The 18,271-nt window shown below is 40.3% G+C and overlaps 1 long non-coding RNA gene across 31 annotated transcripts; it reads right to left on the bottom strand.

Annotated features, from left to right (window-relative positions):
- Positions 1–735: 735 nt before the first annotated feature.
- On the bottom strand, positions 736–10,324 carry LOC119355102. 31 transcript variants are annotated; one of them, XR_005171429.1, is made up of 12 exons: positions 10,029–10,324; positions 9,673–9,799; positions 7,538–9,420; positions 7,351–7,430; positions 6,351–6,854; positions 5,745–5,838; positions 5,423–5,484; positions 4,904–4,984; positions 4,184–4,321; positions 3,347–3,441; positions 2,301–2,474; positions 736–853 (listed from the first exon to the last, which is right to left on the bottom strand). It is a non-coding gene; the product is annotated as an uncharacterized LOC119355102 (long non-coding RNA). The 31 variants fall into 31 exon arrangements; XR_005171430.1 differs by lacking the exon at positions 736–853 and adding an exon at positions 1,911–1,964; XR_005171433.1 differs by lacking the exon at positions 736–853 and having other exon boundaries at positions 2,164–2,474; positions 7,538–7,668; positions 8,958–9,420.
- Between the last annotated feature and the right edge of the window lie 7,947 nt (positions 10,325–18,271).

Here is an 18,271-nt window from a genome sequence, read left to right on the forward strand (position 1 = left end):
AACGGCAGGGAATGCATGACATCGGGGGAGCTCCGTGGGCGAGTTGTCCCGGAACCTTATATATATACAAGATCGGAAACGCGCCTTAGCGCGAGGGTGCCGGTCACAACAAAGTGTCCAAGCAGGTAATGCTCAATTTAGTAGGAAACCAGGTTTAGCATACGTATTCAAACAGGATACAACGAACTAATAAGAAGAAGAAACATTCACATGCAATAGGAGCAAAACATCATTGAGTTTGACATCGTCACGAGAAATAAGGCAGCATTCGATTTAGTGCGCTCATGAGACCACAAAAACTAACCACTTGAAATTAAGTTTGGTACTAAGATCACGAACATGAGAGAGGAAGTACCAAGAGCAGGAACACATAAAAAGGTAAAAACTACATAGCCATAGCTATTAGACATACTAATAAGTTGCTTCATTCAGCTGCCTTGTCGATCAACTTCATTGGCGACATGTCACATTAATCTGATGCCGTCAATCTGTTAGATACATTGTATAGAATGATTTATGTGTAAACAATGATGCACTTGCGATTCTAAAGCTGATGGACAGTGAGCGACGGTTTCCCCTTTTCAATTTCGAAGGCAATGGCACATATGATACTATCTGATCCCTGCCGCTTTTACAAAGCCTGATCAATTATTTGTTATCGTTGATCTCTTGTCCATATTCGGGTGCACTCATATCCAACCCGGTAATAAAACCATTGAAGTATTTCATATAAAACATAACATTATCTATGAACTGACCCACGACTGCAATGCCTCTCAATTATGGTTTGGACTTAATCAAAGAGATGCTACTTGCCAAACCCCAACTCCTACGTAATCCCATTTTCGCTAACCTGATAATAGAAAAAAAATGTATCTCAAGATGGAAAATTAGAGACTGAAAGTGTGTTATATCGACTAAAGGGGGGTGAATAGGCGATTTTTATGAAAGTCTTCAGAACATAGAAGTTTTAAAGACAAACGATAAAATTAAACATATTACCGTGCAGCGGAAGGTAGACTACACTAGGCAAACCATAGTCAAGTATTCAATGAAGTGAAAGCACAAAGACTAATAGCAGCTAGGTAGTAAGGATCAGGTGGGAAGATATTGTAAAGCCAAACAGAACATGCAATCACTCAATGAAGACAAATGATAGTGCAAACATACAATGACTTCACAAGGAGTAACAGTAAGTAAAGGGAAATGAAGATGAAACAAATGACTCGTTGAAGACAATGATTTGTTGGACCAGTTCCAATTGCTGTGACAACTGTACGTCTGGTTGGAACGGCTAAGTATTTAAACCTTAGGACACGCCTAATCACTCTGGTAAGTCTTTAAGGTAGACTCCCAAACATTTACAGACTTCGTTCACCGGTAATCCACAATGTCTCTTGGATGCTTAGAATGCAACGCTTAACCGGCTGGAGGATGCACAGTCCTCAAGTGTAATAAGTCTTCAGATCACACAGACAAGAAGACTTAAGTGATGCCCAATTCTCTCTGGCTCTGGCCACTTGACAACCCGACCTGATTCGTCCGAAATGACCCTGGATTACTAAGGAACTGACACATGTTCTAACGGTCAGATTTCAAACTCACACGGCAACTTTACTTGAGCTACAAGCAAAGCTGACTTGTCTGACTCTAGACAAGATTCGCTCTCATAGTCTTCACTCGAAGACAAGTTTTTGGTTTAGGCATCACTTCAATCATTCTGACTGGTTCTCTTGGACCCCACTTAAAAGTACGGTGGTTTCTATGACTCAACACAAAAGAAAAAGAACTACGAAAGATCTAAGTCTTCGAGCTCCATAGGTTTCATATCCTGTCTTCTCTTGTCATAGTCTTCAATGTGAATATCTTCATATACCACCTTTGACTTCAATGTCTTCATACATTTTTAGGGGCCATCTCTGGTAGTAAAACCGAATCAATGAGGGACTTCTATCTGTGTTATCCTGCAATTCTCACAAACACATTAGTCCCTCAACTAGGTTTGTCGTCAATACTCCAAAACCAACTAGGGATGACACTAGATGCACTTATAGAGACTATCTCAGGATGGAAATGTATCAAGGAATTACTCAAAAGTTCAATGATCAAACTTCTGATATAACTCCTTTTCTATTAAGAGCTGACATCACTCAATATATCTCAGGATAGAAATATATCTGATATTACTCAAAGGGTAGGTGATGGTAGATACTCACAACAGTAATGACCTCGTAAAATATATAAAAATGACTATCTACATGCCATCCGCGCATTTGTTATAAAATGTGACAATGAAATACCTAAGCAAGGTTTGGTATGATAGAAACCAAAAGCAGGCCATAGTAGTAAACTACATGGTTGACCATTAGATATATAACTTTGTCCACACGCCTTCATCTGATTTGCTTGATATATAACTTTGTCTTTGTCCACACTCCTTCATTTGATTTGCTTGCATGTTGTGACACACGGATCTGCTAAAGGACATATCGGGTTAGCAAACTATTCAAATAGTGTGCCTCATGGATAGGGAGAAAATAATTTGGCCTATATGAAGGAGAATCGCTTTGGACAATATTCAGTGATGTGGATAAAGTGTAACCTCTTTAACATAAAATAATATAAAAGATAAGAGTAAAAAAAATTATCTTACTATTCTACATGGCACCCAGAAAACATAATAAGCCTACTATTCATAGATATCCTCCAAGATTTTCTTCACAAAACTTGATTACACTATGCGATGAAGCAAACTAAAGGCATCTCACCTTATTATGTGCCTAATTATTCAACACTGACAGAGGTTTCCAAATTAGTGGTTTTGTTTTGGCATATAAAGAAACTGAAGTTCATAATATATAAAAGCAAATTAATAGAGATTAGATATTGCAACCATGAATCCAATCCTCTAGTGATTACTCTCATTCTAAAGTTAGAACAGACCAACAAAATTAGATACTGCAACCATGAATCTCCTCTAGTGAATACTCTCGTTCCAAAGTTAAACCAAAGATGAGAGCTAATTATATATGCACAAGGCATCCAGAGAAATGATCTGGTTGTTCATAAAGTCAAAACCACTATATTGATTCAACCAAGCATGATTCAAATCAAACTACCCTTCAACCTCCGTCGTATGACCTATTGAGATATAATGATATAATGGCAGAACGAAAGGAAAAGAAAAAAAAAAGTAAAATCATCGTAAGAGCATCGAATTCATATCCTAATCCAGGGAAGCATCATGCATAAAAAGTCTGTGCATGATGGAAATGTAGAGACTATATATCTCACTGGCGGACATCCACATAGTTTGAGGTAGAAGAAGCTCGTCGGCTAACATTACCACAAGGAGGAGCTCAAGTTGGCCTTGGAACAGCCTAGTGTCACCGTGGAAGTCCAGAAGCAGTCCAAGCGGCGTTGCCACTATGACCTTTAACTCTGCAAGAAGTGTCACACTCATACAGAAAGAAGTTGTTCTCTTCCATCCACAGAACACAAAATAACAAAGGTAAATAAGTTGTCTACTCAAAATTCGGAACACTTCATCTAATAGGATGACACAAACAAAAGGCCGTCGTGTAAAAAGCAAGTTCACTAAATTCGGCAGATGATTAGTAATTTAGCATACTTGTAACCTCGCCAATGGACATACGCATCCTCACATTTAAAGATTTTGCATTAACATAACCAAGTGTTATAGTGATAGTACGTTCCAACTCATTCTTGAAAAAAAGAAACATTGTACAGTTAAAAACGAATATCAAGCACAAGCACAAGCACATGGAAAAGGACCACGTGGACATTTTTTCCGTTTTGAGCTTGGATCACCTAAACATTTTTCTGTTTTGAGCTTGGACCACCTCAACATTCACCACCAAAACAGAGAAGAGAAGGTTCCAAACAGAGCAAGTCAAGGAACAAATTATCCAATTGTCTATATTCATGGATTAGATGATGCAATAATAATAGTCATGGAACTATTTCTTTAATGCATAGGAAGCCAAAACAATTCATTAGCACTATTCTCGATCAATTATCTGAAGTCATGGGACTATTTTTTAATGAACATCTCATTAGTGTAACTTATAAATCAATAGAAACAAATAATAGGTGGATCCAAATATGAATGAGGAACCAAGCAGCTTTACTGTATGCAAATTAAAAGACTTCAACTCTGTACCCAATGTTGATCCTCGCTTGGCGTGAGATAACTTCAGGTGATAACGGGTGTAGCTTGGTAACACCAAGCTTGGTTAAATCCTACTCCATCAATCATCGGTGCCACACCATTCTCTGCCATAAAAGTAGGGAGACAACACTAAAACAAAGAAGAGTAAATGTTCCTTTCACTAACGGATGAACTTTGCAAATAACACTCAAAACGGGATGAACAACAATGGGAAATTTTCTTCCAAGACTGCCACAAATCATTATGAATCATGGGCATGTGTCATGCACACACACATGATGTATTTTTATTATTACTGTGCACTATTGCCCACTCCTCTATATATCATTAAGAACAGGTCACTAAATCCTTGATGGTTGGCACTAAGATAAAGTCACATGTTCAAATTTTACTAACCTAAGGCAGTAATTCAAACAGCCTGTTGAAGCCTTTTATAGCAGGTCACTAAATCCTTGATGGTTGAATCTAAAAATAATGAACCATTAAAAATGCAGCCCCACAAAAAGATGTCACTCCCCAGCTTTAATAGTTTCGGAATAAATTAACTCTTTTATAACTCTTATCTGAAGCAAAAGGAACCTGAACCACAGCAACACAAGCAAGATCATTAACTAAACAGCTCACTCCCATCGCTATACATCGAACCGTAGGTTTATAAAGAATAAATTTATCTTTCCTATACACAAATATCCATCCAGCACAAAATATAACCTCTCACAAGAACAATTTATGTCTGGAATATTTGGACTGATGTCATATTCATGCATCCATGATCAAAGCTCAAGTGTCAGTCTACATGGATTAAACTAGGGGAGCATACCTCAATATCATTTCAAGTATACTAATAGAAAATAGCGGCCCATTACATTAGAATTTATGTATAATGGATAAAATCAATTTGTTATTTATTTTACAGAGCCAGTAGAGGATGTCCATATAGAACATGACAAGTAGAGTTGCCGATCTGAGCTAAGATGTGCACAATCTGGAAATGCAAAATATCTTAAGTCATCCGGTTGTTTCCTGACTAACGGACTGCTATTCTTCTCACATAGCAAGTCATTTTTTGTGTGTGAATTCCATTCAATGAAAGAATATAGAAGGCTTAGCTATGCTGTATATGCACTACTCAGTTTATTTCGAAAGCAAAAAAAAAGTGTGCTTGCATGGTGGATTACACAAATCAAATAGATAACGGCAATGATGAATCTTGGCAGGAAGTGCACTAACCAGTCCAGTAGCCGTGGATGAACTTCGGGTAGGGAAACTGCAATCGAAGTGAATCCTTATACCTGTAAAATATCATCTCTGTCAATAAAAAGATGGGAAGCGAAATAACATTGAGGTCACATCTGCGAAGGTAATGAGATACTCCATCTGCTCGAGTACTTAAATATGTACGTCTTAATTATGACTATTGGAGTGCTTGATATTCTTTAATCAAGATATAGCCATGTACTCTAAGATCAAATTGTATGGAGAAGTGTTCATAACAACATAAGCACATGGGATATGTGTGTATATAAATAAAGTATGACACAAGAGCTTATACAGTATAAATGTAGAGAAGATGTGTCAACAACATTAATAGGTCACTCCATGTCATAGTCCTTGGCCAAGGTCAGGGGACCTTGAATCCTAGAAATCTGTAGAGGAGGCATCATCAGGAGCAATCTATCACAACTCACAAAATCACCCAAGAGGCAGGTACAGACTATGTTAACCATTTATGTGTACAGAATATATTAACTTGCACCACACCGGAGACATTTCTCACCGGTAGCGGATTAATTAATTTTCTGATTAACACACAAGCTCGAGCCTGCTGCCGTAATCAGCTTATGACCAAAGGTGAAAGAAATAGATAAATCACAAAATTGGCATAACTATTTGCCAACTAAAATATAAATATCCTAGGTATGCTTAAATATCCGACCCTGCTGCCGCAATCAGCTTATGATCAATGGTGTTTTTCAAAGCAATAAAGGCAAGGAAATGCTATAAAAGAATTATGGCTCCAAAAAAATGCAATAAAGGCAGCAAACTAATGTTTTCACATGGCTGTTTGTTGATGTGCTAGCTACAATTATAGATTGTACTATTCAAGTTCAGGCTGTTGTGCCCACATGTAAGGCCATTCAAAGAGATCAGTGTTCACATGTAATATGATGTGTTCCTCTTGAGCATGCCATCTACGAACGACCACCTGGAAATATCAGGCAGGAGATGAGTACATGTAAACAAGCAATTGTGTGTAATTATCAGAATTCTGACAGCTAAGACCGCTCGAAATTTCCAACACAGTATGAAAAATCTTTGTTTGGCTCTTCTCTTTCCAAGTATAGTACATCTTCCAGGTGCATTGTTTTCTTAACTATTTTTCACCCACCACTCTATAGACAGGATATGTGAATCTTGATACATAAATACACATGAGCACTGTGAGTTATCTGATTCAGACTCGGATATACATGTAACTGTAGTTTAAGAAGTTATAGCATCAGTTCCGGAGAAAACTCTTAAACTATAGTACACAATAAAAGGGGATATATAAATCACCGTACTTCAAAGGTGATGAACTTGATTTGGAACAGGGGCAAGTACCTGAGACGGGTGGGTAGTAAGGAAGAATCCAACAGTAGGTGCAAACTCATTCCCGTGCCTAAAAGGATTGCAGACAGTGGAGAAGCAATCAGTGGCATATCATATTGCATCACAGAATGGAATCATCCAAAACCGAACAACGTTAATCATTAGAACATGTGGAAAATGCGAGTGAAATGAACAAATGATGCAATGAAATTTCACAAACCTAAACAGTGGATAGCAACTTTTTCGGATGTCCCAGAAACAGGTTAAGGGGTCAAACAGAAGAGGGAAAATTGCAAGGCAGCATGATGTTGCTAATCTAGAACTACTCCACAAAGCAAGTTTGGATCTACTCTCAGATCTAGTCTCAGAACTACTACACAAAGCAAGTTTCGATCTACTCCATAGCTTTCATGGCCACCGTCTCTCGCTGTAGTAGTCTCGCTCATCCTCTTTTATTTTTTCGGTAGATGCCCACAGCCACAACACAATAAAAACTATCCTTGGGCTAATGAAAATATACGTGAATACTGAATCTGCTCAATAGTAGAAGAGAGTTCAGTTATCACCTCAGCTCACCTAGGAAGCAACAACTTCCATTTCCAAGAGAAAAATGACCAGGAAACGTAAGCCGCTATTGGTTTGATACCTGCAAATGACTAATTGTTCAACACTACTTTGGGAACGATCGCTCTGAGCAATTAACAGTAATAAACAAAGAACAAAAAGGAACAAAACAAAGCCAGGTTTTTTCACCTAAAAGGAATTGTCAAATGCAGCGATAGCATGCGTGCATTTCTCTCCAAATTGCACATGAGCTTTGACTGTAGGGAAGAGATAAAATTTCCCACAAACAAACAAACGTCCACAATAGTTGCAAGTTGCATCTACTATCAAAGGAACACTTAGCATATCTCAAATAAATAGGTACGATAACCGTGATCTCATGAAGCGTAGGAAGATGCATCTTATACTCTAGAGTTCAGATATATCAATAATTCATTTTATCCGACCTCTTTGGAGTTACACTGTTAAAGGGCATTGTTAAACTAAACAACCGTTCTTATCCTGTAACATGCTACTACTTAGTTGCACCCCTCTTACTCCTGACACTACGAACTCCAGTTTATGTTGCGTATGTTATGCATATACAAACGATGTATAAAGCTTGAACATGGCAAAAAAATGCAAGGGATTACCTGAATATATGATGCTGCAGTACACCAATTTTTCTAACTGAAATTAAACCTACCACTTCCTGCTCTCAGATTTTAGTTCATTTATAAACTCTACATTCTACTCATACAAGCATACCACATCTAATGTTCTGCTATAACCCAGATTATTGTTACCTTACTAAACTCATAATTATTATCAGTTTATAATGGAAATAAAATACCCTAACGCAACCCCTAGTAAATGACATTACGAACTGCGGTGTATGTGTGTGCTGCTATGATTCAGATAACTGAACTCTGTTCTACTATTGAGCAGGTTCAGTACAAGATTTGGAAGTATATAGTGGTAACTAATAAAAATTTGGAAGTATAAAAGGAATCATACAACCTGCAAGATCTACTATAGCCAAGCAAAAGTGGTATTGTTAAGCATTGGTAAATAACTAAATATAGTAAAGGACAAAATGACTTGGCAAAAGCAATCAACACAACAAAAAGAGAGATGCAAGTCAGCGATAATTAGTTGTCGTACTGTTCTTTTGAAACTATACATATTTGTAATGTTCTTTTGAAACTATACATATCTATACCAGTTGACCATGACTGCACAAATCTACATGATAACATGTTTTCAAAACATATCCTGAAGGGAAAATGGACCGCATGAAAGAAACAGGCGCAATCATCCATGGATAGCAGGATTGTACAGCATGCTAAACTACAGTAAAATGGAATATATAAGTTATATCACAATCCGTCCAAATGTGCAAGAAACAGTTTTTCTTACATAGTTTTATATGTACTGTGCATCTCCCTGCAATATTCAGTACCAAGCAGGCTGTAAATGTCATGGGTACGATACAGTCTATTACTCTGATTTCGATAAGCTCTTTACACATATTATAGGATAAAAATATTCTTAAAACGAGATGGAAGTTTTTAAACAAATCGTCATCAATGGAAATTATTTGCATACTGAAAGATATATTGAGCCTTACCTGCAATATAAAGAAAAATAGCAAATAAACTTCGGGCACTTTATTATGCTGCTGACAACCCTATACAGCAAGTGATCTGAAGTTTAAGCTGTTACCAAGCTCCCGACTAAGAATGCCATGAAGAAGTGTCTGTGAAGAAGTGATGAAACTTGTTTCCACAAAGATATATGTAGTCATTGACAATTTTCTGGTTCAAAATAATAGTATAATCAGAATGCCATATAAGCTACCAATCCAGCAGCCTGAGCCCTGACAGTTGCTTCTCTTCGCTCGATCTTCTGAGTAGGTTAAAAAGCTCTCACAGCCACCATGGCCCAGATATAAAGATGACCCATATAAACTATGAACACAGAGCCTCCAATCATCCCCAAAGTTGAATATGTATAGATAGAACTGACTTGTTCTTGTTTTGGTCGCTGACAAGCAAAACCAGTCCACTGGCTGTATTCCCATTGGTGGCAACCTGAAGAAAATATGAGATTAGCTCCAAAAAAAGATACTCAACAAATAGTCCATTATCAGTAAAATAGGTGAATGACTGGTAAAACAAAGGAAGTGAGCAGCACAAGATTTTAACAATGAAAACCAAAAATAAGCAAACCCCCCACAAAAAGAAGCCTAACAATAACAGTAGATTTAGCAAGGCACAATCCATGCTCAAAATACAGGAGCTAAAATAAAATACGGACAGAGAAAGACGGGATAAGATGAGCACCTGCAATGGGATGGCCGAGCAAAGGCAGAACCAGCAAAGCATCCTCGATCAATAGGGACGGGAGATCATAGTGACCTGATATGTTATCAGCTCACGGCAGTCACCAATCCAATAGCAAATCCTAACCCTAGAACAGAAAAAAATCGAACGGCAACAGAAGACCTAGATGAGCACCGGTAGATAACAAATCGAACGAAAAATATTACACAAGAGTAGCGGTTCCTAGATGATGGATGCAGTAGCAGTCAGAGAGAGAGAGAGAGAGAGAGAGAGAGAGAGAGAGAGAGGGCCTAGAGTAGAACTGGAGCCGAGCCCTGCCTGGCGATGGAGGAGAAGGAGGGGCCACGGGGAAGCACCTGCAGTCAGCGTAGAAGGAGTGACGGGGGAGCCACATCGAGCGCCTCCGGCGGGTGCTCCTCGCCCTGCGCCTCTACCCCCGCCGCTTCGGGCCGCAGCCATGCTCAAAAACGCGCCGTCGCACCCGGGCTCGAGCTCGACAACGGCCGCCGCCGAACAGAAAACAAGGCGGTGCTTCCCGGAGGCGAAGAAGTCGGCGGGCTGGCGGCCGGCGGCGCGAGGGGACGGGGAAGAGAGGAAGAGCGCAAGCTTTGGAAGGGGAAGGGGCGGCGGCGGCTCCCCGTCCGTGAACAGGAAGAGGGAGGAAGACGATCGGGGAGAAACCATATGGGCATTGGGCTTTTATATCTCGTAGCAAAATTACGAAAATGCCCTCGGCGGGTGACAGGAATTACGCGCGGTGGCATGAGATTTTTACCGAGAGACGGTAACTATTCATTTTTACAGTGCCGTTGGCTCGATCCGACGGCCAAAATCGCATCAAGGAATCGAGATGGACGGTCAGATCTTCCAAATCGCTGAGGAGGCTCGGCGAGACATCCTTCTCTTATCTCTTGATATAGGACTCCCCTTTTATACTCCCAAGAGTATGTACTCTTACCTCTAGTCCCTTTAGAAAAAAAATTCCCACGTCCAGTGGATGAATAAACGGGTGAAAATATACCCATGAGCAACATTTATCATCGTAGTAGTAGAAAAATAAAGTGGTTATGAGACCTCATCCAATACAAAGGTGCTTAGATGTGGTGCTAAGTGCATTAAATAGCTTAGCAACTCAACTCTTCAATGCATAGGTGCTTAACTTGTTGTTGCTAAGCCCACTTTATTAAATGATTTAGCACCTAAACTCTTTCATGCATTGGTCAACTTTTTTCATAAATGATTTGCCTAGGTTAACGCGCTTGGCATTGGTTCTTCCCGGGGTCATCAAAGAGCTCTCTCTCCTCTTTAATTGATGTGCCATGTCATTTTTATTTTATGTGGCATGCTTAGCACCTATCCAACATGGAGCATTGGGAAGGACCTGAGCCGGTTGCATGCTCCTAATCCCAAGGGATGTTCGGCCTAATCCTCACGTGGCTAGGAAATTTGTTATAGTAGTAACCTCCCAGCCGGCACTTGGAAAATATTGCTGCGAGTATGTACTTTTTGGCGTCCAAATTATGGGTATGTACTTCTTTATTAATTTAAGTAGTATGTACCCTAAAAAAAAATAGTATGTACACACATGCTGATTTTTTTGATGGTACACATAGTTTTCTTAGGATGTACTGTTTTCTATAGTATATACCACTTCTTTAACACTCAACACATATTCAAACTAGTATATACTATATATGTTTTAATGTAGTATGTGAGGTGATATATAGTGATTTTCGGGTAGCATGTGCTAAGTTTCCAACTTAGTTTGTACGTTCTACTTTATTTGTGTGGCGTGTACATACTGAATTTCTCATAGGTAGTATATATACTGCTCTTTTTAGCATATATACTACTTTTTTTATTCAAGTGGTATATAGTGTCAAGAATCCAAAATGAGACATCATCTACTTAAATTAAGTGTAAATAAATACATGTTTTTGTATGGAGTGTATACTTCTTGTTTTTTTTTTGCATCGTACTTCTTGGTCTTTTGCATGTAGTATATACCGTGTGGACCAAAGAGTACACGCAGCCCGAAAAGAAGTATATGCTCTTCTTCTTTTTTAAACATCAGTACATACTTAAGTATATGCTCTCCATAAAGAAGTATATACATGATAGCTGGATGGACCAAAGAATACACGCTGCCGAAAAAGAAGTATATCTCCATAAAGAAGTATATACATATTGATAGTTGGATGCAGATTGATTTTCCTTTGCATGTGACAACACGTTCCTTTCTTCGTCCATGTTAGACGATCGGCAGAAGAGGAGATTGATGCGAGGAAAGCTGGACTGCACGGACATCGTACATGCATGAAGTCGCTTAACCACGCGTGGCCGCACCGCCGTCCACGATTCCATGTCGACTTCATATCGTACCTCTGGCCACCGGCGGCTGCTTGCATCTCCTCTTCATCATGGAGCCGTCGACTGGCTGCATCACCCATTTGTCGGCGGGACGCCCGGCCGCCCGACTTCATTGTTGTAACCTGCAGCAAACAAGAGAGAGATACAGGAAGAAAGCTTCATCCATCAAGGTTGTACAAAATAATAAAATTACAACATGGACGGAACGATCAGATCGTTGTTGATTGGCATGGATTCCTAGAACAGCTACCGTCACCGGATGAAATGCACGGCGCTGCTAGTCATTGACATCGTCGGAGATCTTGGAATGGCTACCGTGGCCGGATGAGATGCACGCAGTGCCCGCGAGTCGTGGACAACATCGTGAGATCTTGTTGGTGAGCACCACCGGAAGCCGGCGGCCGCCGCTGGGTGCCTACGCAACCGAAGCGGAAATGGATAAGAGGGTCGAAGAAAACAAATAAGAAACCCAGAAAATATGGATCGCCAACAACCTTGCTTTTAAGAAGGATTTTTTCTCTTATTATTTTAACTAAAATATAAACGGGATCCCACGCATGATTTTTTTTTCCAGAGAAAGACACGTGGGTAGGAGTACATACTCCTAGGAGTACTAACCCATTTTCCTATATATATATATATATATATATATATATATATATATATATATATATATATATCAATCTTTACCTCTCAACCATTTCGAGACTCCTCGTCATGTCCGTGATCTCATTCGGGACTTCGAACAACATTCGGTCACCAAATCACATAACTCATATAATACAATATCGTCATCGAACGTTAAGCTCTCCGGTCAATAACCAATAGAGGAACTGGATGCTCATATTGGCTCCTACATATTCTACGAAGATCTTTATCAGTCGAGCCATTATGACAACATACGTATTTCCCTTTGTCAATCGATTTTTTACTTGTCTGAGATTCGATCGTCGGTATCTACATACTTAGTTCAATCTCGTTACCAGCAAGTCTCTTTACTCGTTCCGTAATGCATCATCCTACAACTAACTCATTAGTCACTTTGCTTCCAAGGCTTCTTATGATGTGCATTACCGAGAGGGCCCAGAGATACCTCTCCGATACTCGGAATGACAAATCCTAATCTTGATCTATGCCAACTCAACAAACACATTCGGAGATACCTGTAGAGCATCTTTATAATCACCCAGTTATGTTGTGACGTTTGATAGCACACAATGCATTACTCCGGTATCCGAGAGTTGCGTAATTTTATAGTCGAAGGAATATGTATTTGACATGAGAAAGCAATAGCAATAAAATTGAACGATCAATATACTAAGCTAATGGATGGGTCTTGTCCATCACATCATTCTCCTAATGATGTGATCCCATTATCAAATGACAACTCATGTCCATGGTTAGGAAACCTTAACCATTTTTGATCAATGAGCTAGTCAAGTAAAGGCTCACTAGGGACACAGTGTTTGTCTATGTATTCACACATGTATTTAGGTTTCCAATCAATACAATTCTAGCATGAATAATAAACATTTATCATGAGTAAGGAAATATAAAATAACAACTTTATTATTGCCTCTAGGGCATATTTCCTTCATGTGTCGCCTACGAGTTTCTACAGTTGTGGTTCTGGGAATACCTCCCTGTAGGATGACCTCGTATACTAAATCCCATACACCCATATGTCTGTAGCGAGGGCAATAGTGTAACTATGGCCAGCAGGTGGACAAAGGCACGAAAACAATGGTCTCCAAATATTGCGAAAAATTGTTACCCTATATACCACCGGCAGTTTGAGATACTTGATGATTTACTAGTCACATGGAACATGTGGACTCAGGAGCAGTTACAGATGGTCTTTGATATACGACCCATCACAGCAGGCATCTTGAGCGATAGTGCATTTTGGCTGACTCGCTGCAACTTATTGTTCCTGTGGTGTGTTGAGCCTTACAACCTAGAGTGTGTCATGAGACAGTTCATTCTCTATCAAGAGATTCTACCACCTTTTCCAAGATGTACCAATAAGGAAACCCGTAAGTAAGATGTGACCTCCCTAAATAGTTAGTGTCTTTTTTAATTTACTAAACTCACACTTTGTTACATAATTTGCAGGCTAACCAATACACGCAAGGGTTGGAGTTGTTACGATTGGAGGGAACGCAACGTTCAATGTGTACACAAGTGGGAAAATGAAGCGCTAGCAGATATAGTTGTTGGGGAATGTAGTAATTTCAAAAAAATTCCTACGCACACGCAAGATCATGGTGATGCATAGCAACGAGGGAAGAGTGTGATCTACGTACCCTTGTAGACCGACAGCGGAAGCGTTAGCACAAAGCGGTTGATGTAGTTGTACGTCTTCATGGCCCGACCGATCAAGCACCGAAACTACGGCACCTCCGAGTTTTAGCACACGTTCAGCTCGATGACGATCCCCGAACTCCGATCCAGCAAAGTGTCGGGGAAGAGTTCCGTCAGCACGACGGCGTGGTGACGATCTTGATGTTCTACCGTCGCAGGGCTTCGCCTAAGCACCGCTACAATATTATCGAGGATTATAGTGGAAGGGGGCACCGCACACGGCTAAGAATATGATCACGTGGATCAACTTGTGTGTCTAGGGGTGCCCCCTGCCCCTGTATATAAAGGATCAAGGGGAGGAGGCCGGCCGGCCCCTATGGCGCGCCAAGGAGGAGTCCTCCTCCTAGTAGGAGTAGGACTCCTACTAGGAGGGGGAAAGAAGTGGGGAGGGAGAAGGAAAGGGGGCGCCGACCCCTCTCCTAGTCAAATTCGGACCAGGGGGAGGAGGCACGCGGCCCACCTTTGGCTGCCCCTCTCTCTCTCCACTAAGGCCCATATGGCCCATTACTTCTCCCGGGAGGGTTCCGGTAACCCTCCGGCTCTTCGGTTTTCTCCGAAATCACCCGGAACACTTCCGGTGTCCGAATATAGCCGTCCAATATATCAATCTTTATGTCTCGACCATTTCGAGACTCCTCGTCATGTCCGTGATCACATCCGGGACTCCGAACTAACTTCGGTACATCAAAACTCATAAACTCATAATATAACTGTCATCGAAACCTTAAGCGTGCGGACCCTACGGGTTCGAGAACAATGTAGACATGACCGAGACACGTCTCCGGTCAATAACCAATAGCGGAACCTGGATGCTCATATTGGCTCCTACATATTCTACGAAGATCTTTATCGGTCAGACCGCATAACAACATACGTTGTTCCCTTTGTCATCGATATGTTACTTGCCCGAGATTCGGTCGTCGGTATCTCAAATACCTAGTTCAATCTCGTTACCGGCAAGTCTCTTTACTCGTTTCGTAATACATCATCTTGCAACTAACTCATTAGTTGTAATGCTTGCAAGGCTTATGTGATGTGCATTACCGAGAGGGCCCAGAGATACCTCTCCGACAATCGGAGTGACAAATCCTAATCTCGAAATACGCCAACCCAACATTCACCTTTGGAGACACCTGTAGAGCTCCTTTATAATCACCCAGTTACGTTGTGACGTTTGGTAGCACACAAAGTGTTCCTCCGATAAACGGGAGTTGCATAATCTCATAGTCATAGGAACATGTATAAGTCATGAAGAAAGCAATAGCAACATACTAAACGATCGGGTGCTAAGCTAATGGAATGGGTCATGTCAATCACATCATTCTCCTAATGATGTGATCCCATTAATCAAATGACAACACATGTCTATGGTTAGAAAACACAACCATCTTCGATTAACGAGCTAGTCAAGTAGAGGCATACTAGTGACGTTTGGTTTGTCTATGTATTCACACAAGTATTATGTTTCCGGATAATACAATTCTAGCATGAATAATAAACATTTATCATGATATAAGGAAATAAAATAATAACATTATTATTGCCTCTAGGGCATATTTCCTTCAGTCTCCCACTTGCACTAGAGTCAATAATCTAGATTACACAGTAATGATTCAAACACCCATGGAGCTTTGGTGCTGATCATGTTTTTCTCGTGGAAGAGGCTTAGTCAACGGGTCTGCTACATTCAGATTCGTATGTATCTTGCAAATCTCTATGTCTCCCACCTGGACTAGATCCCGGATGGAATTGAAGCGTCACAAAAGATTTCTTGATGTGCTTGGTTCTCTTGTGAAATCTGGATTCCTTTGCCAAGGCAATTGCACCAGTATTGTCACAAAAGATTTTCATTGGACCCGATGCACTAGGTATGACACCTAGATCGGATATGAACTCCTTCATCCAGACTCCTCCATTTGCTGCTTCCGAAGCAGCTATGTACTCCGCTTCACATGTAGATCCCGTCACAACACTTTGTTTAGAACTGCACCAACTAACAGCTCCACCATTTAATGTAAACACATATCAGGTTTGCGATTTAGAATCGTCTGGATCAGTGTCAAAGCTTGCATCAACTTAACCATTTACGATGAGCTCTTTGTCACCTCCATATATGAGAAACATATCCTTAGTCCTTTTCAGGTATTTCAGGATGTTCTTGACTGTTGTCCAGTGATCCACTCCTGGATTACTTTGGTACCTCCCTGCCAGACTTATAGCAAGACACACATCAAGTCTGGTACACAACATTGCATACATGATACAGCCTATGGTTGAAGCATAGGGAACATCTTTCATTTTCTCTCTATCTTCTGCATTGGTCGGACTTTGAGTCTTACTCAATTTCACACCTTGTAACACAGGCAAGAATCCTTTCTTTGCTTGATCCATTTTGAACCTTTTCAAAACTTTGTCAAGGTATGTGCTTTGTGAAAGTCCAATTAAGCGTCTCGATCTGTCTCTATAGATCTTGATGCCCAATATGTAGGCAGCTTCACCGAGGTCTTTCATTGAAAAACTTTTATTCAAGTATCCTTTTATGCTATCCAGAAATTCTATATCATTTCCGATTAGTAATATGTCATCTACATATAATATCAGAAATGCTACAGAGCTCCCACTCACTTTCTTGTAAATACAGGCTTCTCCAAAAGTCTGTATAAAACCAAATGCTTTGATCACACTATAAAAACGTTTATTCCAACTCCGAGAGGCTTGCACCAGTCCATAAATGGATCGCTGGAGCTTGCACATTTTGTTAGCTCCCTTTGGATCGACAAAACCTTCCGGCTGCATCATATACAACTCTTCTTGCAGAAATCCATTCAGGAATGCAGTTTTGACATCCATTTGCCAAATTTCATAATCATAAAATGCGGCAATTGCTAACATGATTCGGACAGACTTAAGCATCGCTACGGGTGAGAAGGTCTCATCGTAGTCAATCCCTTGAACTTGCCGAAAACTTTTTGCGACAAGTCGAGCTTTGTAGACAGTAATATTACCGTCAGCGTTAGTCTTCTTCTTGAAGATCCATTTATTCTCAATTGCTTGCCGATCATTGGGCAAGTCAACCAAAGTCCATACTTTGTTCTCATACATGGATCCCATCTCAGATTTCATGGCTTCAAGCCATTTTGTGGAATCTGGGCTCACCATCGCTTCTTCATAGTTTGTAGGTTCATCATGATCTAGTAGCATAACTTCCAGAACAGGATTATCGTACCACTCTGGCGCGAATCTTACTCTGGTTGATCTACGAGGTTCAGTAGTATCTTGTTCTGAAGTTTCATGATCATTATCATTAGCTTCCTCACTAATTGGTGTAGGTGTCACAGAAACAGGTTTCTGTGATGTACTACTTTCCATAAGGGAGCAGGTACAGTTACCTCGTCAAGTTCTACTTTCCTCCCACTCACTTCTTTCGAGAGAAACTCCTTCTCCATAAAGTTTCTGAATTTAGCAACAAAAGTCTTGCCTTCGGATCTGTGATAGAAGGTGTATCCAATAGTTTCCCTTGGATATCCTATGAAGACACATTTCTCCGATTTAGATTCGAGCTTATCAGGTTGAAGCTTTTTCACATAAGCATCGCAGCCCCAAACTTTCAGAAACGACAACTTTGGTTTCTTGCCAAACCACAGTTCATAAGGCATCGTCTCAACGGATTTTGATGGTGCCCTATTTAACGTGAATGCGGCCGTCTCTAGAGCATATCCCCAAAACGATAGCGGTAAATCAGTAAGAGACATCACAGATCGCACCATATATAGTAAAGTACGATTACGACGTTCGGACACACCATTACGCTGTGGTGTTCCGGGTGGCGTGAGTTGCGAAACTATTCCACATTGTTTCAAATGTA

Source organism: Triticum dicoccoides, chromosome 2A (genome assembly GCF_002162155.2).
Source record: "Triticum dicoccoides isolate Atlit2015 ecotype Zavitan chromosome 2A, WEW_v2.0, whole genome shotgun sequence".
NCBI lineage: Eukaryota > Viridiplantae > Streptophyta > Magnoliopsida > Poales > Poaceae > Triticum > Triticum dicoccoides.